The sequence below is a fragment of the Notamacropus eugenii genome, chromosome 2 (genome assembly GCF_028372415.1).
Source record: "Notamacropus eugenii isolate mMacEug1 chromosome 2, mMacEug1.pri_v2, whole genome shotgun sequence".
NCBI classification, from domain to species: domain Eukaryota; kingdom Metazoa; phylum Chordata; class Mammalia; order Diprotodontia; family Macropodidae; genus Notamacropus; species Notamacropus eugenii.
In genome coordinates this window covers 515,872,498-515,900,040 of record NC_092873.1, presented here as the reverse complement: position 1 = coordinate 515,900,040, position 27,543 = coordinate 515,872,498, and the positions used below count along the sequence as shown (strand labels likewise).

The window sequence follows — 27,543 nt, the reverse complement described above, 5'->3', positions numbered from 1 at the left end:
TTCTACAACTCAGGACAAAAAAGTCTGCCTAAATTTCCTCATGAATGGAAGTATAGGCATACATTAAGCACTTACTATACCCAACACTGCTGAGTGCTGGGCCTTCAAATGAAAAAGTAAGACATTCCAGGCTCTCAAGGAACTCTTTCTAATGGGAAAGATTATAGATGGGGTTTCAGCTACAAAGCAGATGAATAGGTCCAATGATCCTGTAATGTCAATGTGATACAGCAGCTATGATGAATATAATATTTCACAAAATATGTATTTTGTATTTCACAAAATATAATAAACTCTCTTCAAGACCAAACCAAATATTTGAAACATCATTATTAGGAATATCACAAGGTAAGATTTAGCAAGGTACTCATCATCAATCCAGGGAACCACGGACATCTCAAGCATTCTTTCTGTCAAGCCTTCCTGTAAGCAAGTTCCTTTCTTGACCTGTGCCTCTCCCTCCAGGCAATATAATATGTACAGTTGCTAGGCAAAGACTTGGCACTTGATTGACTTAGCACTGAGAAGATTGGAAATTAGCACTTAATTGGAAAGGCTTAGAAATTCTCAGGGTCCCAAAACCTTAACTGGCTCTGCATCAGGTCTCTATGTGAAGCCTATTAATGGATAGGGAAGATCTTAAATTTCATTAACTCTGCAGTATTCCAGGACATTTAGAATTCAATAAAATTTGTAAGATTTTTTTCCCCAAACTTTAAAACACTCTATAAATGCTAGCTATTATTATTACATGATCCACTTCTAATTGTTCATAGATTAACACTCTCTTTACAGTTAATTATCTCTTTTCTACCCAGAGGGAAAATTCTGTCCTTCTTCCCTTTACTCTCAATTTCTAATTGTTTCTTGTTCTGGTATCTAGATGTTGTTCTGGTGTTTGGATAAAAGATCTGATCCTCCTCCACCCTAAATGGAGATAAGGGGAAGTACCATAGTAGTCAGAAAGGATTTTGCTCCTCAATGGAGAGAAGCTTGGTAAGGCATATAGTCCCTAATATGGTGGTACACTAGAGTCTGAATGGAAGCTTCTTACATGGACTTCTATTTTGGTCTGTTCATTTAGGGCCATTTCAGTGTTCTTTAAGACACTTAATATGTCACTTGTTTTTTTGAAACTAAACTTTTTTTTTATGTGATTTTATTGTCATTTGGGTTACACCACCTACAGACATAGCTGGGTTGTAGGGTTTGTGCTTATTTTCAAGTGGATGACTCAATGAACACTTGTCTGGGAGCTCATTTGTCCAACAACTCCAATAAGAGTTTGGTTTTTTGTTCTCTCTTGCTTTTCTGGACATATTCTTTTTGTTTTTTACCTGAATTTGGAGTATTGCGACTTTAAATTCTATCTCAGACAATTACTAGCTATGTGGCCTTGGGCAAGTCACTAAAATTTTTTCCATCTTAGTTTCCTCATTCCTACATTAAAGACAACAATAGCGGCTACATTTCAAGGATACTAGGACCAAATAAGAATACATGTAAAGCATTTTGTCGATCTTTTAGCACTATGTAAATAGAAGTGGTTTCTTACAGTCCTTCATGTGATTGATTCTTTCACTTTGACTTTGGACTGTGGATCTAGCTATAAGAAATACTTTATTTTAGGAGCTTAGTAGTTGACTAAGATATCCAGAAAGCTTGAGGTGATTCCCATCTTTTGCTGACATTAAAGATGGAATATACATGCCCTAGGCAGGAATTGATGAACAAGCATCTCTGGACGGAAGCTGTTGTAACCCTTCTTCAAAGCTGTAAGTGACTTAGTCAATATTGCACAACCATAGCGAAGTCTAAGCTGAAATGGGATGCAGCAGACTGAAGAATTAGGATGACAATTTGGTAAGGCTTCTGATGTGTGGACTTAATTACCTCCATTTTGGCATTGAGGAGGAAACTTTCAGAGATAGCTTGTATTTGCCATGAACACTTGAACACTAGAGAAAAGAGGTGTGGGGTCTGTTATGAGCGTGGCTATAGCTACTTACAAGCACAGGGTATATTTCAGAAAGTTGAACAAGGTATGGAAGTTATCAAGATGAGAAGGATGGTCACTATGGAAAATACTGGTTCCTGAGTTCATGTTTCTTCTTTCTCTGACCTCTTTCAGGGACTCATTGAATTCTCCCTCTCAAATAATCAAGAAAATTAGCTATGGAATAAAAACCATGAGACAAGGATTCATAGGGGTCTGTCAAATCTTAGTATTCCAAATATTTGGAGCTTATCCTCAATAGGAACGGCCTTAATGCAATGTGCTGTTGGTAAGAGGGTGAAAATTGCTTAACTGGGTAGCTACCTTACTGGCAGATGGTTAAGCCTCATGTATTATTGAGGAACGATTGCCTCATCATTTGAAGTTTCCTTGTGCTAATTCTTGTGACTTTCTTAAGCTGAGATGCAGATTCTAAAGAAGAGACCTCCTATTTCACACTTGTGTCCTAGTCAGATTCTTTTGTTGCATTTTCATTTCCTTGAATATTTCAAGGGTGGTTGTTCATCCTTGGTTTTTCAAAGACCAAATGTGGTATCACAATGTTGAGTTGGTGTACAGTGTGTTCAGCTGTGGTTGATGAGACCAATACAAGTTCAGAAAGCACATCTGCAGATTGGGCCCATTAGAACATTTAAAGCGGAAGCAGGTCTGAATTTGTGCAGCTTTTACTTCCTTGTGCTTCTACAATTCTGCTTTGCTCATGGATGGTAGCACCTTTTTGATGGGGGCATGCCATGTTTGGATGGTCCTGGGCCAGTGTTTCACATGTCTCTCAGTCAATACTAAAATTCTTCAGGGACCTGGAGAGTGTCATGCCATTTTTTTTCTTACTGCCACATGAGCACTTAGCTTATGCATAAAAATAGTATTTGGGTAAGTGTGCACTTGGCATTCAAACTATATGATCAGCTTATCTGAGTTGTACTCATTGAAATAGAATTTGAATGCTTGGCAATTCTGTTCTTGAAAGGACCTTTATGGGGGACAGAGCCAAGGTGGTGTGACGTAAAAGCAATGACTCTCCTGAGCTCTCCCCAAACATCTTTCAAATACCTATAAAGAATGACTCTAGAATTTTTTTTTTTTTTTAGAGTTACAGAATCAATAAAATGACAGTAAAACAAATCCCTAGCCCAAGGCAACCTGGAAAGTCAACAGGAAGGATCTTTTGTATCTGGTAGGGAGTGGAGTTCAGGCTGGCCAGAGCAGGCCTCAGTGGACTGAATCATTGGCAGCTATGACAGTTTCCAGACCTCTCTGCCCACAAATGCAGGGGAAGTCAGTGGGGGAGGGATGCAGGGTCTGGCTGGTCCAGCCCCAACCCTAGGTGGTGGCTGCAGCGATGGCAGTAGCAGAGGTAGACTATTTCTGGAGATCTGGGCCTATAGACAGTGGAGGGTTGCGTTGCTCATACAAAATCCCCAAAGCCTGGGACAGGACCCCCACTGGAAGTAGAGTCCTGCCTTGACAGAGTTAGAAAGTTATCTTGGTGTTGGCCACCTTATCTTGTTAGGTAATCTTCAGAATCTTCCTGGGACAAATCAAGTGGAAGCAGCACAGTTTTCACACGTGGCACTGGTAGACTGTCCAGGTTTCACAGACGTACTACAGTCAGCACAATGATTCTGTAGACCTTCCATTTGATAGGCAATCCAATACTTCTCTTCCACACTTTCTTCTAGAGCATCCCAAATGCTGAGTTAGCTCGGATGATATGAGCATCACTGGCATCAATGTGGTGCAGAGCCCAGGAGAGTAGTATACTACCAAGATTCTGTTCTTGAATAATGGTACACTCGATGTACCTCAACTTTCCCAACCTTCAAAAAAAAAAAAAAAAAAAAAAGGCAGAACTGTTGATGGTGTGACTTTTATATCCTGCTAATAGAAGTGAAAGTAGCTAATCAAAAGAGAATCATGTCCTTTTATCACTGGTAGTGTTGAATGAGGGCTATCTACATAGTTGTTTCTTCTGTGGGATGACTTTGGTATGGCCATTCTAGAGGTCTCTCCATAACTTGAGTGTTGGTGAGAGCTTGGAAAGATGTTAAAAACTGGGGGGGGGAGGGGTGTTCTTCCTCTCCCCCTCTTCCCCTTTTCTCTTATTATGGAGGATTTTTTTAGTGAGGTTATTTTTGGATATCCTGGTGATGGTGCTGTACTATTTGCCAGATGGTACCTGGCTCTATTTTTTGAGTACATGAATTGAATTTAGCACTTGGTTTACACCCTAAAGAAGAAATTGTCCTTTCCACCTCATGACATTTTAAAGCAAAGTTACCTGTAAAGGCTAAGAAATTTTGAATGAAATGGGATACTTTAAAAAGTCACCAAGATCAGATCTCCCTGCTTTTGGAACTAGCCAATAATTCTATGTGATTCCCTTTCAAGAATCTTTCCATCCAGTGTTTAGACTATCCATGTCATTTTTCCCCCATTAAGGTAGCCACCCTACTTGACAATGTTATATCCTCCTCAATGTTAGAAGGTCCTAGGGCACAAGTGATTATTTTTTAGTCATAACTCACAAGAGAGAAGCCTGGTGAGGAAACAGTGATTGACCATGGTAAACAATGCTCTGGAAGAGTAGCATTCCCCTCTAGCTTTCCTAGAAACCCTATAGAAAAGATTTCCACAATTATGTGTATGTGCTAAATGCAGACAATTCTCTTCAGTAGTCTGAAGTTATCTACTTAGTATCTCACAAGCAACTTAAAGAAGCATTGTGACTATTCAAGCCAACTATGAAAGAGGCCTACTTTTGTACAAAAGGAAGTACTAGGACTTTCTAGGTACACAGGATGAAACAAATGTTTAAGGTTGGGAGGGTTTTTCATTGAAGAGTGTGGAAAAAGATCCTCCTAGATTGTTCAGTTCAGTCATGATTGGCCCTTCATGGAGTGTAGAAGGGTCTGCTGCGTAATGGTCCATGAGAGCACAATCTCCCAAGGTTTGGCCAAATTCATTCATTGCTTCTATGACACTATCCATCTTATCCTCTGCCATCCCCATTTCCTTTTGCCCTCAATCTTTCCCAACCTCAAGATCTTTTCCAATGAATCCAGTCTTCTCAATAGGTGGCCAAAGTATTTGCACTTCAGCTTCAGTTTCTGACTGTCTGGTGAAAAGCCCGAACTGATTTAAGTATTAACTGATTTGATCTCTTTTGCCATCCAAGAGACTCTCAAAAGTCTTCTCTAGCACTGCCATTCAAAACGTTGATTCTGTGGTGCTCAACTTTCCTTGCAGTCCAATTTTCATAGCCATACATGGCTACTAGAAAAATCACAGTTTTATGACTATATGGGCATTTGTTGGCAAGGTTGATATCTGCTTTTTAGTCTGATGTCTTGATTTGCCATAGTTTTCCTTCCATGGAGCAAGCATCTTTTAATTTTCATGGCTGCTGTCACTGTCTGCAGTGATCTTTGAGCCCAAAAATATAAAATCAGATACTGCTTCCATTTCTTCTCCCTCTGTTTGCCAGGAGTGATGGGAGTTAGATGCCTACAAAGAGTAGGGCAGTTGTAAATGGGAGTTTGTAATTCTTCAAGGAGGTTCCAAACCTCACTTGCATAAGAACTGTCTCAATTCTCCTAAGGTACCTTGGGTGCATGTGACTGATGCTATACTCACCAAGTTTAGGGGAGAAAGTACAGGCGCAAGCTACCAGGCAAAAATCTCAGCTTGAGAAAATCATCATTACTCTATCCTTGATTATCTATTAGACTTTGTGTTTGTCCCTAGTACGATGTCATACATCTTTTTCCCTCTACTGTTACTAGTTAATGGCTTAGGATGTTCAGAGGTGTCAGAGATGGATGCTACAATCTCTGGATTGACCTCACTGTCGTTAAACCTGATCTCAGTGTTCTGTAAGACCTCTTAAGGCCTAAAAACTCCAGCAAGTTCTGGTATTGAAAGACAAAGGTACTTGAAAACCTAATCTTGTCTTCAAGACTAATAATTGTCATTCTACCTTGACTTCAGGGCAATGGCTGAGACAACTGGTAGCATCAGGGTTATTTTTTCAGTTAATAAACAATTAAGTGCCTATAATCTGGTGACTACACATAAAAGAAAATCTATAGATTGAATAAATTGGATATTGTCAAAAGAAGGAAGGCACAAGAATTAAGGAGGATTGCCAAAACTTTCTTGGATGAGGAATGAGATGCCAAGGCATTTCTTATGGGATTTTAAAACTACTCAAAGACTTTTGGGTACATGCTGTATTATGACTGAAAGGGAGTCCAAATTCATGCATAGGGCAAATAATTCAAAATAACGAATTGCCTTAAGTCCTAAATTATTATCTGAGTTTATCAGCCTTAATTCACCACTTCTACATTTACAAAGAAACTCAGTGAAGGTTTATGGCTGGGTCTGCTGTGTAGACAAAGGGATGAGAATGATTTTTGTGGCTACCTCTGGAAATGCTTTTTTCCTTAGGGGAAAAGCATAACCTCATGGTATGCCCATCCTAGCCTTAGTGTACCTCCCAAGTTGCCCCTTAGAAACTTTTCCTATTTCTCTTTGACTTAAAGAACTGAATGTGCTAGATAGTAGGCTAAATACATATAAAGCTTACATAATACACACATGTGGTCCTTCAATTTATTATGTAATTGATCAATATTTCATTGTGTTATCTGTATTTTGGTGGAAGATAGTCAGACTTGTGTAGGAGATCTGTTAATACTTGAATTTCAAGGTTGGACTTAAAACTTAAAATTTCACCCTACTTCTTATTTGGTAGAATTCTCCAAAACGTTCATGTAAGAAGATACTATATTTGTCCTTTGAAAAATTAGCTGCCCTTCTATTTATTGCTGTTGTACTTAATACTGGTATAGATTTTCCATCTTGAGTGGTACCATTTGAAAAATGGTTTGGTGTTTTCATTGATTTTGTATATCAAGTTACCTTAAAGCCTGGTTTCCCATTGTAAAAGGTCTTGATCTTTTTTTTTTTGAATGCTTAATTTTGACCCTCTTATCTTCAGAAGTAATGATTACCTTAGCTTCGAAATTAAGTTCCACTGGAATGAAGATTTCCAGCTCTCATGTGACCTATTGTCTGTCAGTATCTGTATGGGTTGAGCTAATAGAAGGATTGAGCCATTCAAGTGTAACATTTGAGAGTTGAATTGTTTATTTTATTCTTGTCACTACTGTTCTTGTAAAAAGGAAAAAAGAGGGGGTAACCAAATGAGTACTAATTGAAAATAAATACAATCAAAGCAAAAACTTTTGAATCAGAATAATTAACATATTTCCTCTTCATTATTACAATTAGAGCATGGGAGTTATGTAAAGAGCTATAAAAATTTTAAAAGAGCATATTTAAAGAATAAAATCTCACCAATCACAGGGAAGCGAGGCAGGAGATTGAGAGTTGTATAGAATATTCCATGGAGAAAGACACCAGATTAGGTAGCAAACTATGGCCAATTAAGGGAAATTATGGATGCAGAGATAGCAGAAGTTAGTAAAAGTTAGGAGCAAGTCATAATTGAAGTATTACATGTCATTATTCCATGTAACTCCTCAAGGATGTAGGAGATACATTCTTCTGGCAGGCAGAATTCTAAAATTCAGGCTCAAAGGGCTGGTAAAATGAGAAGAGGAGGAAGAAGTATTAGCACCCAAATGTTGCACGGGTTAGTCCAAGCATTTGGGTTGGGTACATCTACATCCATAATGCCTCTGGAGTCCAAGATTGATAAAAGCCGACCCTCCTCCTAATCACACTGGTAAGATCAGTAATCAACAGGGATCTTCAGTGACCAAAAGAGAAAAGATAAAATCTATAGACTCTACTCTTGATCTTGGCCAAAAGTTAGTGAACTAATACAAATCATCAGTTACTGGTCAAAGGAAAGATTCAGTGTCTTTGTATGTTGGTTACAATCTGTTGTTAAATATTCTATCAGTTTCCTGCCTTTGCTATTTTTCCTCCCACTTTCTCGCAAGGCAAAGGAATAGAAAAGTAGGAAAATTAGTCCACATGGGGCTCTCATTAATCTACCTAACTCCATCTTTTTCTGTATATATTTACTTTAATTGATTCCTGGTGTAGATTTAGGAGTCCCTCAGAACCACATGAACAAGTAGGAATTTGTCTGCTACATCCTCTCTACTTTGCTAGGCATGAGTAGAAGATCAAAGTGCGTAGTAGATATGTGTCCTTTAATTTATACCTGAGAAGTGTAGCCTTTTAAACGTGTCAGCTTCATCTCTATACATTGTGTTGAAAGTTTGCATGTGGTGCCAAGGTGACTGCTAAGACCATGGCTGCTGAATAAGAATATAAAGTAAGCATGTCTTGAACTTTGGCATTCCTTGCATTGTGGCTGAAGAAGGAAACCTACCTCCCATCCCCCCAGAGCGTGACTAGATTGGCCTTTTTCTTACTTGGCAGTTGTCCCACAGATTGGGATCCAGATGAATCTGTCTCCTGAGGACGGCTGTACTTTTCTATTCAAATGGAGCGATGGCCTTAGGAGCCAGATACTGAGGTTGGCCTCTGACATAGACAGTCCTTCCTTTGGCAAGTGTATGTTGATAAGGCCTGACACTTGTGTATCTGTACACACCACTTTTTGTTTGCTGTTTAGTTGTTTCAGTCATGTCTGATTCTTTGTAATTCATTTGGGATTTTCTTGACAGATGGTGAAGTGGTTTGCCATTTCCTTCATTTTGCAGTGACGAAACTGAGACAAAGTTAAGTGATTTTGCCCAGGGTCATACAGTTAATAATTGCCTGAGATTGGATTTTTGAAGTTAAAGAAGATGAGTCTTCCTGATTCCAGGTCCAGTACTCTATCCACTATACCACCTAGCTGTGTAACCTTAAGCAAATCCAACTTATCAATACTCAGACATCTGGTTGTGATCAGTCATGTTGGTGGACAATCAACAGAGCAAATAAGGCAGTTCATGTAACATTTCTAGAGGACATAGGTTTTTTTTTAATTTTTAACATTTTTACTTCAAGTTTGAGTTCCAAATTCTACCCCCTCCTTCCCCTCTCCTCCTCCTGCTGAGACAGTGAGCAATCAGATATAGGTTATACATGTACAATTATGTAAAACATGTCCATATTAGTCATTTTGTACAAGAAGATTCAAATAAAAAAGGAAATAAAGTAAAAAATAGAGTGTGTCAGTCTGTTCCGACAATATCAGCTCTTTCTCTAGAGGCAGATGGTATACTTGATGATTAGTCCTTTGGGATTGTCTTGGATCACTGTATTGCTGAGAATAGCTAAGTCATTCACAGGTCTTTATCATACAATGTTGCTGCATGCAGCATTCTCCTGGTTCTGTCCCCTTCACTATGCATCAGTTCATGTAAATCTTTAGGAAGCAGTTTCTGAATAGATGATCTGATCTGCTTTCATACTTCCTTGTTCATATTTTATGAATCCAAGGCAAGTATTTCTTTGCAATTTGGCTTGGAGCTTATTGTCCTTTTCCTCTGTGCTGTAAGTCTTTTTTTGTTTTTCTTCTGGAAAATAAAAATCTTGACTGCTAGCCCTAACTTAAATGTTTCTGTAATCTCATCAAAGTGAGTGGTTGTCTTAGTTAATAGAGCTTTCTAATTTCCCTTTTCCCATTCTCTCATACATACCCCCCAAATGGGGAATTTTGCACCCCTCACTTCCATAGTTTCAAAATAAGAGACTGCTAGTTACAGGGAAACTAAAATGATTGGTTTTTGTCTTACTCAATTACCAGTTATGGCCTTTGACTAAATTACTTTGGTATGCAGAGTTTACGCTATATTCCTTCACTCTGAATATTTCAGAAAAGCAACTCCATCTGCAAACTTGCTCTGCTTTAGTTCTTTGCAGCTTGCCTTGCACAACCTGAGGGCTCGTTGGTTCTGGGGCCACTCAAACCTGTTGAATGTGGTGGCTGTGATGGAGCCCCCCTCTGGTGGCATCCGTGATGGAGCCTGGCATAAGGTACATGTTACACATAAAGCTGATTTACCATTTCATATGGCATTTAGTGTGCTGGAAACACTATACAACATGTGTGCAATCAGATTTTATTAAAACACATAAGCAGTACCTTCTGAGGATAAACTACCAACCTGTGGCCTTAGTTTGTAATAGGTTTCTTTAGTATTAAACTCAACCAGTTTCCTAGCTGTCTAGCCAGAGACTTTGTCTCCCACCTCTTCTTGAGCCAGCATGATTTTGCTCATGTGGAGAACACAGGAACCAGCCATAGTCACTACTTAGGAACAAAACAACTGGGGTTTCAAATAGTTTTTTTTAAATACTTCTAGCTCTGGAGTTTCCTAACTTGTTTAGTTTGCTTCAAAATTATTGAAAGTGTTTTCATAGTATTTTTTCATTGGTTATCTGTCTTGCTGGTGGGTCTACATCTGTTTATCCTTAGGTTAATTCGCATGTGTTACTTATTACATCATACCATACAAGTGCTTATCTAATTATTGAAAATCAACTTAAAATAGCTCAATCACAAAATGGAGGCATAAAACAAAATGGAACCAGTTATGCCAAGTTGATGCACTCTTAAGGGAATATCATTATTTTCGTGATGTTATTATATCAAGTTGATAAATTTATTCCTACTATTTTAATGAGACCCTAAAACTTATTCTTACTATATCCATGTAGAGGAAGGAAAGGGGGAATCCTTAAGAGGGTCTGGTACCTGCTTCTTCATAGTGTTTCTACTTCTTTGAACAGATCTAGGGAAGAAGTGAGAGGTGAGCCTCATACTCTGGTAGATATTATCTTCCATACTTAGTATGAGTAGTTGGCACTTGGGGATCCACTGGATTCCAGCTCAATCCTGAGAAAATGGTTTCTTTCCATGGTTCAGTCATTTGTAGGTGCCTCTTCCCCATTCTCCTATTTTGCTTCCTCTGCATTTTATCTCATCTTGAAGTACAAGAATACCATGTTTTCTATTAAGAAAGGTAAGATCTGACATATATAAGTGGAAGCTAGTAAAGCACTCCACTGAAGTGTTTGCATCAATAATTATGAATCTTGTCTGGCTCTGCTATTTTCCAGTTTTTCAATGAAGTCAGACTTTGTCACCATCACTGGTCTGTTTTATAACTCCTTATAGTAATGTGCACAAGCTTAGTTACACAGTTGACCCTAATATTTACATTGTGCTGGGTGTGCGTGCATGTGTGTGTAGCTTGTATGTAGATGACTCTTCCTTATCCCACATTCTTTTGAGGGTTCTCTGTGTCCCTTCTTGGATTACGAAGCCTCTGTATAGTAATTATTTAGATCTTGAATCTTATTGGAGATATACTGACCTCTTGTTTTGCCTTATCCTTTTGATTTACACTTTTAGTTGATTATTATTAATGAGTTTTGTTATATATTCTACTTTTCTAAACCTTAAATGCAACAGGACAGGGTGAAGATATTGGGGCACAATTGCTGTCCTGCTTGAAAGAAGGTAAGGTGAGGAGTCATAGGATATGAGTCTGGAGCATTATGGTGTGAAGGAATTTCCAATCTTTTCCTTCCCTGAAACAAACTAACAAACTACAAAACTGTACATAGGCAGTATTTTGCTAGAACTTCACTGCAGTCATCAGAAAAATCCTCCTCTTCTGCAGCCTCTCTTTTATTGGATGGTTTCTCTCAGACCCTTTATTTAGGGAGGGTGCCCAGGAATATCTTTCTTCTCTGGACTAAACTCTAGACTCCCCACCTCCATGTATACACATCCTTTTTTAGTTTCCTTTCATGTCATCATTCCCTATTAGAATATAATCTCCTTGAGTGCAAGCCCTTTCTCTTCACATGCATTTTTCTTCTTAGTGCTTAGTACAGAGCCCTTCTCATAATAAGTACTTAATAAATGCTGAGTAACTGATTGGCAAGAGAGAGAGGGTCAAAGGAGCCAAGTAGCTGGGATTGGCTTTGTGTTGCCTTGACATCATTTACACTTATGAAAATGCATGATCTCCCTAATTATGCATCCTTCACATACTCAAAGGGAAAACTTTGGAAACACAGTCTTCTGTAGATTTTATTGTACTCTGGGAATCTCAGAAAGTTCTGTACCAAAGAGTATGCCATTCTTTTCATAGAATGTGAACCTCAACTCTCACCTCCCTCTCCTCTAAAGGAAAACTCACATTTTCAGTAGCCCAACATATGCCCTATGTACCAGCAATCCAAGTTCCATGCTTTACATTTGGTTTTAATGGACTTGTGAATTTTTTCAAATATTGCTCTCCTCTGGTCTACTATTAGCTTATTTCTTCCCGATGTATCCACTGCAGGGAGGGGAAAATACAATTTCTCCCCAGAATCCATATGAGAAGAACTCTACTATTTCTTGAATTTGTTAATAGAATACAATCTAGGAAAAGACTTGGAGCCTATGATTGAGAGAGGTGGCCGTAGGAGGGCAACCAGAAAGATTACCTGTGCCATGTTCCTTTGGCTAGATATTCAGAGACATCAATGAGATTATAAGTTATAGGAACGATCATAGACTTACACGGGATTATATAAAGCTGAAGGGGGGGACCTCAGTTTCCCTCTGGCCTCATATTCTTTTAGTAAAGATAAGGAAACTGATGCCAAAAAAAGATTAAATTTAACTCTCAAAGTCACACAGGAAATGTCAGCGGCAGAATATGAACCAAGGTCCTCTAACTCCATATCTTAGCTTAGTATTTTCACCAGTTACTGTAATGCCAATCATGGCAGCACACCTGAGGACTGCTGCTGTGAAAGGCTTTAAGGGTCTAATCACATAGTATAATGAACTCTTTATTCATCAAGCTAATCATTGTTAAATAAAGTAACCCAATGACAATTCTCCTCCCAAAACAAAAAAAGATGCTACCAATAACTTTAGTCTTTGCTACTCAGGCATTGGCTGAAATATTTCAGCTACAATCTTCCACCACTCAGTTCTTTTCTTTAGAAGTATCTTCAGGGTATCAGAGGTAAGGTATTGGTTCTTACAGATATGACTGAATGGGCAAAGAAGGATGTTTCCTATGGAATTGACTTCAAGACTGCTCGTTATGGGGCCCTTCCGTACGATGAGTACTAATCTAATAGGTCTTGCCTTCCACGTTTCTGGATATGCTCTTAAAGCCTCCTTAAATATCTGCAACAAAGGAGATGACAATAGATAAAGGAAGTAACAATGAGACAATACTCAAACAAGATATCCTCATGATACTTAGTTTTCAGTTTTATATATGAGAACTTTTGCCTAGAGAAGTGTAGGGCACTGGTCTTGTCAGAAAGCCCAGTGTTTAAATCTCACTTCATACCTTTGTGACTGTGGACAGACCACTGGACACCTCTCTAAAATTTGAAAGCTAGTCAAAATGACTTCTGACCTCTACATCAAGGATCCTATTTTTATTTTCCTTGTCTGTCCATAGACCTTGACCTGAGAATCAAGACTATTGGAAGAATGTGGTTGACTTAAGGAATTTAGGTTCCTACCCTAAAGTTTGTTTTCTTTTAATCTTTATTTGCCATCTGTACTTCTATCATGGGTTTTATCTCTAGGAAAGGATAAGGTGATCTTAATGCCTTTCATGAGTGACATAAGAATGAGGAAAGTTAAGGAGTTCATGAATTAATAAAGCTTCTATATGGGCTCAGGGATAAGCTTAGGGATGTCCATCACTGAAAACACAAGAAGATATTTAACTAAGTGTCTTTAAACGTTTTCCTTCCAGAAAGGGCAGAAATACGTAGCAAGTGTCAAGCTTGTGATCTCTCAACATTCTCCCTTCTGGGAGGTTTTGCCAAACATCACAGTGCTGCTTTCTCTGCAGAAAGAAGCAATATTGAGTTTTTTCCCTCAGTTTCCCTCTACTTTAGGGGGCTTGTGTCACCTCAGAAATTGTTACATTATTGCGACATATTGTTTAGATATTAGGAATGAAAATTTCATTTAGTTTCCTCTAACTATATCTTTGTTTAATCTTGGGGGACCAGACCAAAGCAAACTTTATTGGGTCATTGTCATCAGATCGTGGGGTTTGTGGAACTTTTATGATTGTTCTCTGTAGGTTGTATCCTTCCCAAATATTCCAGTAGCTGAGGAATCAGATTCAATGACTTAATTTAGCTGCCTTCTCATGGAGCTTGCTTCCTGTACTTCAAGTGCATTCAGCAACAATCATGTAAGAATAGATAGCTCAGCACAAGACTGGCAGAGATGGAGATCAGTATATTCTATGATGAGAGATGGAAAATTCTACAACATTTGACATCAGTCAGTCCTCTGATGACATTCCCCAAAGAACAAGTCTGAAAAGCTTCTACCTGTGTGTAAAGTGATATGTCAGCAAGAAGGAAAAGTATGCTTGAGTCTTCATCACTTCTGGAGGGGTTATGTGGTCAGCTGGTCCTACAGTTTACTTGAAATAATTCCATCTTTGCTGTTCATTTGTGTCCAACTCTTCGTGACCCCATTTGGGCTTTCTTGGCAAAGACACTTGAGTGGTTTGCCATTTCTGTCTCCAGCTGATTTTATAGATGAGAAAACTGAGGTAGACAGGGTTAAATGATTTGCCCAGGGTCACACAGCTAGTAAATGTCTGAGGTCAGCTTTGAACTCAGGGAGAGAGGACCAGTATTCTATGCTCTATAGGGCTACCAACTTCACCTTACCTGACATGATTACCTCTGTGGTTAATAAACATTTATTAAGTACCTACTACATGACAGGCACTGTGCTAAACCCTAGGGATTCTAAGAAAAGTGAAAGATCATCGCTGCCCTCAGGAAACTCAGTCTTTTTGGAGGAAGACAATGCACAATCTGAAAAGCAGTATTGAAAGGAGGAGAGAATCCCATGGCATAGAGGGATACTAAAGTCTGAAAGCCAAGTGGTGCCCTGGGGCTTTCTCTTTAAATGGAAGATATTCAAAGTGGACTGTTATGTCCAATCAGAGGTATAGTCCCAGGGGCAGTGAGTTACCAAATTGATAAGTTCCGAGGTTGAGGCATCTTGGAGGAAGTTGAGTCTCTGGAGATGAAAATCAAGTCTAAGAGAATAGCCAGATAGAAAAGGATGAGGTTACTGCCTTGGGGCCCCTCCAAAAACAAAAAATCAAGATTTGGGTGAAACATATCCTATGTCTATTTTCCCTTTTTAAAATTAAACATACTAGTTACTGACCATAATGAAATAAGAAGAATATCAAAGAGCCTTTAAAGATAATTGAAGAATAGATTTAATCCTGACCAACTGGTAGGTCAAAAAGCACAAATCAGAGAGAGGATTTCATCAAAACAAAAACAAGGATAAAACATTTAACATAACCACATCAGTCCTTATGGGAAAGTTGAATTGGAGGTTCTACTAAATAAAACCTAGAAAAACAATACACACACACTCCATAAAACATTAGAGGAAAATTCTGTTTAATATATCTAAAACTACCTAAAAATTGGTATAAAATTCAAATAGAAAAGGGGTGATGAAACCATGTACAAACGTCCCTGTAGGTGCACATTGACTTAAAAAGTCGCAGACTAACGTTATCGACATTGTATTGTATTTTCTTAAATAATTCCAAATTAAATTTTAATATGGCTTGGGAGGTTTAAAGGCTACCTGTTAGACAGTTCTGATCCTAGACCATTCAGATTCTCTAATCTTGAACTTAGAGGTTCATCCAGATCTCTTGAGGGAGAAGCAAGGAGACCACAGTGTGTGATTGATGTTGGATAGACTGATGGGCCGCAGTTCTTGTTGTTGAAAAGGTCAATTCATTTGGCTGCTCTTCCTCTCTCACCAATGGGGCTGGCTGTGTCTGACCTTGATGGTTCTTATGGTACCTGATGCTGAGACTGGGTCAGCACTTGTACCTGGAAGGTTGGGTACGGATGAGCTGGGGGGCAGGGGGGAATAATACTGGGAGACCTATAGGTCCTGAGGGCTTGGCTGCTGCAGCCCTGCACTCTCAGGGGCCTGGTTGCTGACATGCGAGCTCCTTTGCATACTGAAAAAGCAAAGGGTAATAGTGTAAACAGAATTGTCCAGTTGTTCAGTTCTGCTACATCTGCTGCGCTGCTGGCTTCACTCCTCCATAAAAGGAGAGGCACATGCCATACTTATCCAGCCCTTGTGTTCCCTGAAGGGCCCAGGAAGCTACACATTGCCTAGAGCTTCCCTTGGAAAGTGACCTGGGCAGGGTACAAGACTGCAGTTGAGTTACTGGCATCCTGGTCCAGGGAGGAGGAAAAATGATGACTTTGGGAAATGCCATTTGATGAGCAAGTAGCATCAGTGGTAGAAGCTGCACTTTTTTTCTCTATGGAACAGCTAGTCCTTGGACAGCTCCCCAGCAAGGTTCAGCTGGCCCTTACCATGAGTCAGACTTGATTGTATTTATTTGGTGTACTGTATTTAGTGCTTGGAGCAGTCCTGTTGGAGGGATGTCCCCTTTAAGAATTTGACTAAGAGAAATTTTCCATGTGAATTCATTTCCTTGAGCCTACTGCAAGCCAGAAATGCCTGCTTTTTTCTGCTCTAGTTGTCTGGTTCTTAAGTTTTAGAATCAAACATGTATTGTATCCTCCATGAAATTGGCTTTTCTCTAAAAGTTCTTTCTTCTATACCAGTGTATTCATCCTTTGGAGAATAGTTGCTAAGAATGCTAAGTTCTTTGCTAAATATTGTATGCTTTGATGAAATGGATGTAGATTTGAAAGTGGACTTCCCATATCCTATTGTTGTGGTTTCTGGGGCGGGGGGTCTTGGCTGCTGCAGGTGACATGGGACTCCCATGCAACTTGAAATGGCAGAGTGATACTGGGAATACAATTGTCCCATGTCCAATCCTGCTACTATTGCACTGCTGGCTTCACTCCTTCACAAAAGGAGTTTTCATGTGCTATAGTTCTCTGGCCCTGGTGTACCCTGCAGGGGTCCAGCAAAATGGTGGTTGGTTATTGTCATTCATACTCGAAGACCAAAATGATGTCACTATGTTGGGGTCAACGTATACCGTGTCCAACTGCAGCTGATCAGATCAACATGAGCTCAGCAGACTCTCCCACAGGTCAGACACACACACATAGTCCATATGAACATTTGGAGTGGAGATGGCTCTAAATGTACACCTCACAATTCTTTTGAAATTTGCAATTCTACTTTACTCAGAATGCAGCATTTTCTTTGTAGGCACGCCATGTTGGGCGGTCCTTTGCTAGCATTTTCCATGTCTCACAATGGATTCCAAAGTTCTTCAGAGATACTTTGAGAGTGTCCTTGTATCACTTCTGGCCACCATGGAGAGCTTACCTTTGCATGAGTTCTCCATAAATAGTCTTTTAGGCATTTGAACATGGCCATCCCGTCAGAGTTGTGTGTTCTGCATAGAGACTGAAGTCCTTTCTTGAGCTGAACTACCAAGATTCAGTGTCCGATGCCTTATGTTGCCAGGTGATTTTTGAAATCTTCCTAAGCTAATCCAAATAGGAGCGATTCAGTTTCCTAGCATAGCTTTGGTGGACTGTACACGTTTCACAAGCATAGAACATTGAGATTAGCACAACAGCTCTATATACCTTCAGTCTGGTGGGTGGTCTAATACCTCTTCTCTCCCATACTTTTCTTTGAGCCTCCCAAACGCTGAGCTAATTTTGGCAGTGTATGGATCAACTTCATCATCTATGTGCATCACTGGAAAGTATATTGTCAAGGTAAATTTATCCATGGCATTCAAACTTTCTCTATTTGCTATAATGGAGGGATACAGATGGAAAACTTTTTTTTTTTCTTGGTGTTAATTGTCAGGCTACAATTAGCCCCCACAGCAGAGAATCGGTCCACACATTTTTGCATCTCCACCTCAGAGGCTACGTTGAATGTATAATCATCTGCAAATAAAGTCATGGGCCAACTCTTTCTACTTCAGTCTTGGCTTGTAGCTTTTTCAAGTTAAGTAATTCACTGTTAGTGAAGTAGGTGACCTTGATGCCACTTTTGTCTATGTGGAAGGCATATGACAACATTGCTGAAAACATGCTAAAAAAACATGGGAGCAAGCACATAGCTCTGCTTTCTTGGTGACTAGGAAAGCTTGAGTGCATCATCCAGCATGCAAACCCATGCCAGTAGGCCATCATGAAACTGGCATGTTATGCTGATGAACCTCTCCAGGCATCCAAATTTAGCTGTGATTTTTCCATGAGTTCTCACAACTGACAGGATGAAAGGCATTGGTCAGAACGATGAATGCTGTGTACAGACCTCTGTTCTGCTCCTGCTATTTCTCCTGAACTTGTCCTTTCCAAAGCCACACTGGCTCTCTGATAGATGACTGTCTTTAAGGTGAAGGATCATCCTATTAAGGAGCACTCTGGCAAGGATCTTGCCAGCAATGACTAAGAGGTGGTCTTGTGACAATGATAGGGAGGTCTCTCTACTTCCTTTTCCCAGGAAGACACACACTGGCCTGCAGAGGGCACAAGAATGCAGTTGAGTTAATAATCTCCTGGTTGGGGTGGAACTAAAATGATGGCTTTGGGAAATGTTATGTGATGAGTAAGTAGCCTCAGATTGAAGCTGCAGTCCTCCTCTCTGGAGCAGCTAGTCCACTAATCCTTCAGCCAGTCCCTCAACCAGGCTTACCTGGCCATGACCATGAAGTCAGTCTTGGTTCCATTTAATGGGGGTAGCTCATCCTTGGAAAGGTCATGTTCAGAGACATCCTTTAAGAATTTGCAGTTGATACATGGACCCCTATTCGTATTGGAAACACAGAGGGTGATACTATTAGTACAACTATCCTTTTATCCAGTCCTGCTGTTACTGATGCAGGGGTGGAAGTAAGTCAGTATTCATCTTTCAGCCTTGAATGAAACTCAGTTGTAGAAGGTAATGGTCCCCTTCCTCTATTTTCTATTCTTTCCCTTCATATTTAATAAGGGTGGCAAGGATAAGCATACAAAGTTGATATTTGATCAGTCATGAAGAAACGTTCCAGAATCTCTTTAATACTCACCCTCTTGAAATCTCATCCAAGTCTTCAAGGCTTTAGATTTATAATCCCATGACACCATGATCTATCCAAGATGAAATAGTAATGGATGAGTAGTGGGAGGTGAGGGGGAATTGGAAGAGTGTGGACAATTTTGTAACTTTTCATTTCTCAATGACCCTGACCCTGTGTATGTTTTAATTTGCACAGCCTGCCTTTTCAATGTAGGCCAAGAGGGTTGAGAGACCATTTCCCCCTTCCCTGCAAGTGATGCTCTGGAAATAGGTGATGATTTTTTGTATATTCTTCCTCTACAAGAACTCTATTCTGGGATTACATCCTATGTAAGAACTCTTTTTCCTTGCTGCTGTCATGTTGAACACTCCCAGTGATGTAGACAGAGCATGTTGCTTTTGTGTATCTGCTGTGAGCCTGCCTCTACAGCACTACTCTGATTTACATTGACATGTCAAATTTGGCACCTCACTGATGGGGAGGGGCTACTATAATCGTAGATTAAAATGGTAGCCTGTGTAATACTTCATCCTATTTTCATTTGCATTTTCCTCCTATGGGAAGTCTTCCCCATTACCATCAACTTTCCTTAGTGCCTAGGAAGCCTATAGCTTGTGCTTCCTTTTGGACTAGATGATTTTTGAGGTCAGTTTAACATCTGAGAAGGTTCTGTAGGACTGTCCTCAAGTCCCTTAGTACTCTGATACTATGTCTACACTGTCTCACTAGTTCTTTGTCTTCTGGTTCAAGCTCTTAACCATTTAATATCTTGCAGCTACAATATCTCACCAGGCATTTCTATGTCTTGACTTTAGCAGTGATATTCTGGGAGTCCTTCAGGACAGTAAGGAAACAGTTTGAACCCTGAATTCTTTTCTTTTTCCTTGGCATTCTTTGCAAGCATCAGTGCCTCATTCTCTTTTTACCTAGATGTAAGGACAGTAGATGAGGTTCTTCCATGACTGCAACCCCTACTTTGTGCCTGATACCAATCACAGAGAAGACCAACATCCAACCCTGGAAGGGGAGACTGGCAGAGTTCTTGTGTCCCTGCTTCTGCCCACAATTGTCTGCTTTAATATTGACCTTCACGCTTTCCTTCAGATGGACTCAGTAATATCCCTTAGTCCCAAGTTTCATGAACTTGCCACTGATCTACCCCTATTTTGATGGTTTCTCTTAAACTGTCCATTTCTCAGAATAAATCATGGAACTTAGGTAATCCTGATGGGGGGAAAGAGATGGCTCCACAATCCCTTGGATGCAAATGAAACTAACACGTGTGTGTGCTTTGCATACTCGAGCCTACAAGGACCAGATCCTGTTGAAGAGCCCTCAGAACCTTTAGCAATGCTGACTAAAATGGCCATGCTCCATTGTCACTATGTCCCCTTCAATCTGAGGAACAGAAGGCTAGCCCCCAGAATATGACATTGGTGTCAGTGGGAGGGAAGCAATATTTACTGTAGGATTTACATACTTCCTTTTCAAGATGATTGCCTTGCTTTCTACCCATACCTCCCCACCCTCAAGGAGACTTTGAAGAGTGCAGCTCAGTTCCTGGAACCAGGCAAGTGCCTGTGGTTTGTTTCATGATCCTTAGTGACATGATGTACTACTGAGATGTAAACTGAGGCTCACTTTTGCTGATGATAATCCTTCTGCATGAGATGAATGAAGAGCCCAAGGGACAGAGTTCCTGGGTAGTCATTTTATTAGGCCATCTGATGATAAATTGGTCAATGGTCTCAGTAACCAAAGACAAAACCCTAGAGATCCCTGAATGCTTAAATACCTTTGGAAAAGGAGATGCCCTTGATAGATGAAAAATCAACCCTGATTGGTGAATAATTAATGAAGGGATGGACATATTAATGAGAAGGTGGGCTAAAAGTCTTCAGCTCCATCGGATGAGAACATAATTTAATCATGAGACTTGGCTGCCTCCAATGATTTAGACAAAAGGAATCCATCTCTGCCAAGATCACTCTTGTTGGTTTTCTCCTTTATGTGCTGGGTCGTCACCTAAGTTCTAATGTAGGGTTCCAAGGACAGGGACTTAGTTCCTAAGGGCAAGAATTCACTTAGATTAAATTCTCTTTGTAAGGTCTTCTGGTTGGATGGGGTCCCACCTGAGATCATGGGGCATAGAAAATAAGGATTTCTCTTGCCTGCTACATTATTCCAAGGGGTCAGAGTTGTGACAAATGTAGGATGTAGACAAATAACCTCATCAAAGAAGACTGACTTGATGAATATTCTTCCCTGTATCCTCAGCATTTTTCTCACTGTCTGTGTAGATCCCATTGGAGAATTCATCATCTTCCATTGGCCAGGAAATTGGAGCATCTCCAATATCCTAGAAAACTATGAGAAGACATTCCAGTTGAGACAACAAAGAATAATAGCTAGAGAATCAGCCTTGGAGACAGTAAGTTCTAGGTTCAAAGCCCATCTGTGGTATATAACTGTCACATAATGATGAGCTCACTTATCTCATTTTTCTAGACAATTGTTAAAGACTCTACGATGAATACAAAGGACACATCTACAGATATAGAGGAAGTTTCTAAATTTGGGTCCTTCAGGTACCAATAAAATACTGATCAAATCAGATATATAATCTCATCCTTTAGCATTTCTCCAAGTACACATACAGTTCTACATATAAGTGTTCTGGAAATCATCTAGTACTCTGTATACCTTTCTTTTTCTTCTGTTATTTTTTTTTCTTGAGCCAAGGCTACTAATTTAATGAAACCTGGAAATAAGGGAACTGAGAGGAGCTAAGAAATGCACATTATGATATTTAGTATGATTAAAATGTCTGCTGAACTAACAGGTTTGAACCTAATATTCTATATATTCCTTGAGAAACAAGGTTCACACTTCTTTTCTACCTTTATGCTTTTCATTAGAAAGCCTGGGTTTGAGAGATACTTACGCTTTCCAGTTCTTAAAGGGGGCTTAAATTTGCATTTGGGATTTTCAATTGTATGAGGGAATTCTGGGTGAGGATTATTCCTCTCTCCATTGCAACTGTCTAAACAAAGTGACTTGCCCAGGATCACACAACCAATGTGTCAGTGACAGAAATTCTGTCTAGACCTGACTCATTATACTTTCTTTTGGAACAAGTCAAAAGACTTCTCATTATTGATCTACCCTAGAGAGATTTTAAAGGGACAGGCATAGGTACAAAAATCTTATCATTTTTACTCCTTACACAATCTGAAATCTTTTAAACTATCTGGATCTTGATTGTGATGAATTTGGAATCCTAACAGCAATGCTATGGATCCCTGAGTTTATTCTACAATATTTTCTTATCCCACAGAATACGGGTTTCAGAGCTCACCAGCTTTGATATAAAATCTACTCAAAGATTCTTATCCTTACAGCATATGAAGTCTCAAGGTTCTTCTACAGAGATTAATTCTGGGGCCTAGTTTATAAGAACTTGGGGTTAGAAGGCTACAACCATGCATGTGGACCTCCACCACAGCATGACGTGTCCCTGTTCCAAAAGATACTAGTGTAGCATAGCAGAATGTGGGCTAGACCTCAAGCCAGGGGACCTTAGCTCAAACTTCTGCTGTCCTCTGCTGTGTTCCCTATGTGACAGTGTCCAAGCTCCTAAAGGGAGAAACTGAGGCCCAGGGAGAAAGTAACATGAGGGAATTGGATCTATTGGTCTCAAAGGTCCTTCCTAGCTCTAAATCAATGATCTCATGACCTTTACCTACTAAGAAGAAGGCCACCTGTTGCTGCTTTCCCTTAGATCTCAGAGAACTTCAGAACCTTTGGTAAAAAAATATCCAGAGACTATTTCCCAGAGCTTTGGATACAGGGCCTTTCCCAGAATAATTTTGAAAAGCATATATGGCCATGCATCTTGGCTCTGCAGCTGGCTGATTACCCTTTCTGAATTGTAGAGGGAGCTGAGTAAGAAGACTAACCTGAGGCCCTCAGGGAAGTTGGGGATGCAAGGGAGAAAGATCAGGGAAAAGTGGTGAGCCTCTGAGCATGTGTTTGTGTACACACAAGTATTAGATAACCTGTCTAGGTCTTGGATTTATTTGGCATAGACTGGCATTCTGCCCTGGGCATCATGACAATTGAAATCCCCTCCCAGACTTTTGTTATCTGTAAATCTGTTCCACTGCAAAAACAGGTGACCTGTTAATCCATATTAAGTGGCACACCTGAATTGCAAGATGGACAAGTTGCCAGCAGGAAAGGCTCCTGGTTCCTTTAAGTTCCTTCCCTCTCCTGCCATTGATTATCAGGGTCTTTATTAAATTCCATTTTTGAGAATATCCTGGGACAGGAACCCTGGAATGTGTCAAGTAGCGATATAGCTACTGTTTCCAGAAATTGGGAAGTTTATTCTCCAACGGAAGGCAGTTTATTGAATGCCTTTGGCTCATTTGCCAGTAAAATTGAAGTGACTTTGCATGTGCTGTTTTGTGCCTGCACATTCAAAGGTAGACTCTTTTATAGTAATCTGATCATTAAAGAAGAGGTTTCCCAGGTCCTTGTGTACTTGGCCACGGCTATTGCCAATGTGTAGTGTCAGTTGCGGGGGACCCCGCATCATCTGAGGAGCAAGACATGAAGGGTAACTCAGAAGTTCTGTATCCTAAGCCAGAGTTCATCACTTTCCCCTTAATGCTTCAGGATCCTTGTTGGGGGATTCTTTCCTTCAGGAGGTAGCCAAGAACTACAGTGTTTTTTGGAAGAGAAGTTCTGGGCTTAACTGTAACCCTTCTCTAGCTCTGGTGACTGCATTTCTTTATGCGCACGCACACACACACACACGACACACTAGACATATTTCAGCAGAAGTTAGATGTGGTTTTTATTGATCTCTGGGCCTATTGGAGGCTTGCCAGTGACCTTATCCTTGATCACTCATTCCACCTCTGGCATATGAGCTCTCGAATACTTGAGTTGGGTTCAACTGGGTTCAAATCCATCCTCTGCTTACTACCTATGTGACCCTAGGCAGTTGGCCTTTTCAGTCTTATCCACCAGAACAAGAGGAATGGGGTCTGTGTCTTTGATCCTGCACAGCTGCTTTCCTGGAAGATGTTCACATTCAGGAAGAACTTGATGTCATCCACTTTACAGATATAGAAGAAGGCCTCTACTCAGGGCATGAACTTCTGGTGTTGGTTTTGGTGCGTCCCACTACCTATCATGGACAGGTTGTCCAGTTAGCAGGGCTTACCATCCACCATCAACTGAGTATAGTACAAGTCTCCAATGGTAAATCAAGTCACAAAGTAGTTTTCTTTGTTGGATGTTTCCTGCCTTCTTACCCACGTTACAGCTGCCCATCACCACCAACTTGGACAGGATCATGGCTCTGCAGCTGGCTGATTACCCCTTCTGAATTGTAGATGGAGCTGAGTAAGAAGACTAATCTGAGGCCCTCAGGGAAGTTGGGGGATGCAAGGGAGAAAGATCAGGGAAAAGAGGTAACCCTGGTGCGTGTGTATATGTGTACGTGTATGTACACAAGTACCATTAGATAACCTGTGTAGGTCATGGATTTAGATTCATGCTAAAATCTGATCAAAAGATAACCTGCACCCATTATGTCTTTTCCGTGTCTATGGACAAATGAAACTCCTTTGAGCAATGACAGGATCTCTTCCAGGACACTGATGACCTTAAGCCCCAGAACGTTGCAATAGCAACCTGATAATGTCCACAAATATAAGCACTGGATGCTCATGTTGGAGAAAGATCATATTAAATGGTGTTTAAAGTGAAATGTGTGTATACATCAGTTAAGTTTATTGAAAATCTTTACCTTAACTACATGTGAGAAACTGAGGATACATATTGCTTAGTGGACAGAATTTCACCTCCTTTCTTTCTACCATCAACCTCTTTGATCAGATTTATCCCATTGAGGTCATTATGACAGAATTTCTCCTTTTTACTTTTTCCTACCTTCTCCTGTTCTTTTTAGAATTGCCCCATCATACACAATTTATCCCCAACATTTCTTTCAAACTACCTTAGTAATTATAACAGTTTAAGAATAGTTATACTACTCATATCTTAAGTAAATAGTTTGACCTTTATCAGGTCATTATGGATGACCAGAGGTACCCTTAGATGTGGCTGGTTGGGTGATGAGGATATGAAGTTGTTCCCCGTAATGAACAAGATTGGGGAGGGTCCCTCCTTATCCATTTTTACTTCCCAAGCCATGCATTTTAATCATATAGTAGTTTTACATCATTGCAGCAGTTCTTCCTTGAACAAAACTCTCTAGAGAACCTTACAGCTATAACACCAACATGATATTCGTAGCAGTTGCTATGAATATGCATATTTATTTCCAGGGTTGAATGGCAAAAATATAATAAGCTCTCTTTATTCAAGACCAAACCAAAACATTTATTCAGAGCATTGCTGTTGAGGTGTACCAGAAGGCAAAACTTAATAAAGTAACAGAAATATTGGTACATATCACCAATCCAGGAAGCACTGCCATCTTAAGCATTCTTTCTGGCCAGCCTCCCCCCAAGGAAGTCCCTCTGCCAGTTCCTTTACCTCTAAGCAATATGACATATGTGGTTTTCAAACAGACTCAGCACTTGATTGACTTGGTACAGAGGTTTGAAAAAAAAAATCTACATGCCTCCATACTTAATTGGAAAGGGGCAAAAATCCCTGTGGCCCAGAGCTTGATTGACTCTGTGCCAGGGCTCTATGTGACTTAGGATGTGTCATAGATGTGAACTTGGCTGGAGTTCAAAGTAGCAAGAAATCTATGATTGAAATACCTGTGTACCTTCAGACCTGGGAACATGGCCCATATTCCAACTGGAAAAAGGAAGACACGGTCATGTAAGCCTATTAATGGACAGGGAAGACCTTATATTTCATTAACCCTACAACAGTCAATCCCTGCAATTCTAGGGAACCACCTGAAGAAACGCACTATTGCCATTGTAAATAACATTTTGTTGGTTTATGGTTTTGAATCCACTCTTCTATACGTCTTCATTTTATGGGAGAGTTCATCCCATTCACATTCACAGTTATGATTACTATCTGTGTCTTTCCCTCCATCCCCTTTCCATTGGTTTATGCTTTTAGTTCTCCCTTCCCCTTCGCAATAGTTTCAATTTTTGACCACCGCCTCCCTCAGTCTTCCCTTCCTTCTTTCAGCCCCCCTCCCTCTTAATCCCCTTTTCCCTTACTACTACTTCCCTCCCTTTTCTTTCCCCCTTCCCCTCCTACTGCCTAAAGAGCTAATAGAATTTCTATACTTAACTGAGTTTGTTCTACCCTCCTTGAATCCGATCAGATGAGAGTACCTCTCAAACAATGCTCATTTCTCTCCACTGTAATGTATTTTTGTGCCTCTTCCTATGATGGAATTTATTTTTTCTGCCTCCTCCTTTTCACATCTCCCATTACAATCCCTTCACACCCTTACATCACATTTGTTATCACATTACTTAATTTATACCCACTCCCTCTATGTATATCCCTTTTACATTTCATAATAAGTACACAATTCTTAAGATTAACAAGTATCATCTTCCTTTATAAGGGAAGTAAACACTTTGCCCATGTTGTGTAACAAGTTTTTTTTCCCCCTGTTTACCTTTTTATGCCTCTCTTGAGCCCTGTGTTTGAAGATCAAATTGTCTATTGAGTTCTGGCCTTTTCATCAAGAAGGTCTGGAAATGTCTTATTGCAATGAATGTCCATCTCCTTGCCTCAAATGTTATGCTCAACTTTGTTGATCCTTGGTTGTAGTGCCAGCTCCTTTGCCTTACTGAATATCACATCCCAATCTCTTCAATGTTTATGTAGAAGCTGCAAGGTCCTGTGTGATCCACACTAGCTCCTTGATATTTGAATTTGTTTCTTTCTGGCTGCCTGCAGTATTTTCTCCTTCGCTTGATAGTTCTGGAATTTGGAAATGATATTCCTTGGTGTTTTTAGTTGTGGGATCCCTTTCAGGAGGTGAACAGTGGATTCTTTCAATGACTATTTTGGCCTCTGGATCTAGGACTTCTGGGCAATTTTCCTTGATGATTTCTTAGATGATATTGTCCAGGTTCTTTATCATCTTGGCTTTCTGGTAGACCAACAATCCTTAGATCTTTCTCTCCTGGTTTTGTTTTCCAGGTCAGTTGTTTTTCCAGTTAAATATTTTACATTTTCTTCTATCTTTTCATTCTTTAGATTCTGTTTGACTGATTCTTGATGTCTCACAGATTCATTAGCTTCTACTTGCCCGATTCTATTATCAAATTATTTTCTTCAGTTAACATTTGCATCTCCTTTTCCATCTGTCCAATTGTTCCCTTTAAGGAGTCATTTTTACCAGTTTGGTTTTGTCCTTCCTTTTTCATTTGTCCAAATGTCCTTTCAAATTCTTCTGTGATTTCTTTTCTCATATTTTTAAAGTCATTGGTCAATTTTTCTTCTATTTCTCTAATTTGGGTTTTAAAATCCTTCCTGAGCTCTTTCAGGAAGGTTCTTTGT

The 27,543-nt window shown here is 39.9% G+C and overlaps 1 long non-coding RNA gene across 2 annotated transcripts in view; it reads left to right on the top strand.

The window, feature by feature from the left end:
• The window catches only part of LOC140530206 (uncharacterized), a 53,508-nt gene extending 27,093 nt beyond the window's left edge, over nt 1-26,415 (top strand). The window contains exons 2-3 of one of the 2 annotated variants that reach the window (XR_011975848.1): nt 21,318-21,448; nt 21,526-26,415. This is a non-coding gene — a long non-coding RNA (uncharacterized lncRNA). Of the gene's footprint in view, nt 1-21,317 lie in introns of both variants that reach the window. The other variant, XR_011975847.1, reaches the window with a different exon arrangement.
• The last annotated feature ends 1,128 nt before the right edge of the window (nt 26,416-27,543 follow it).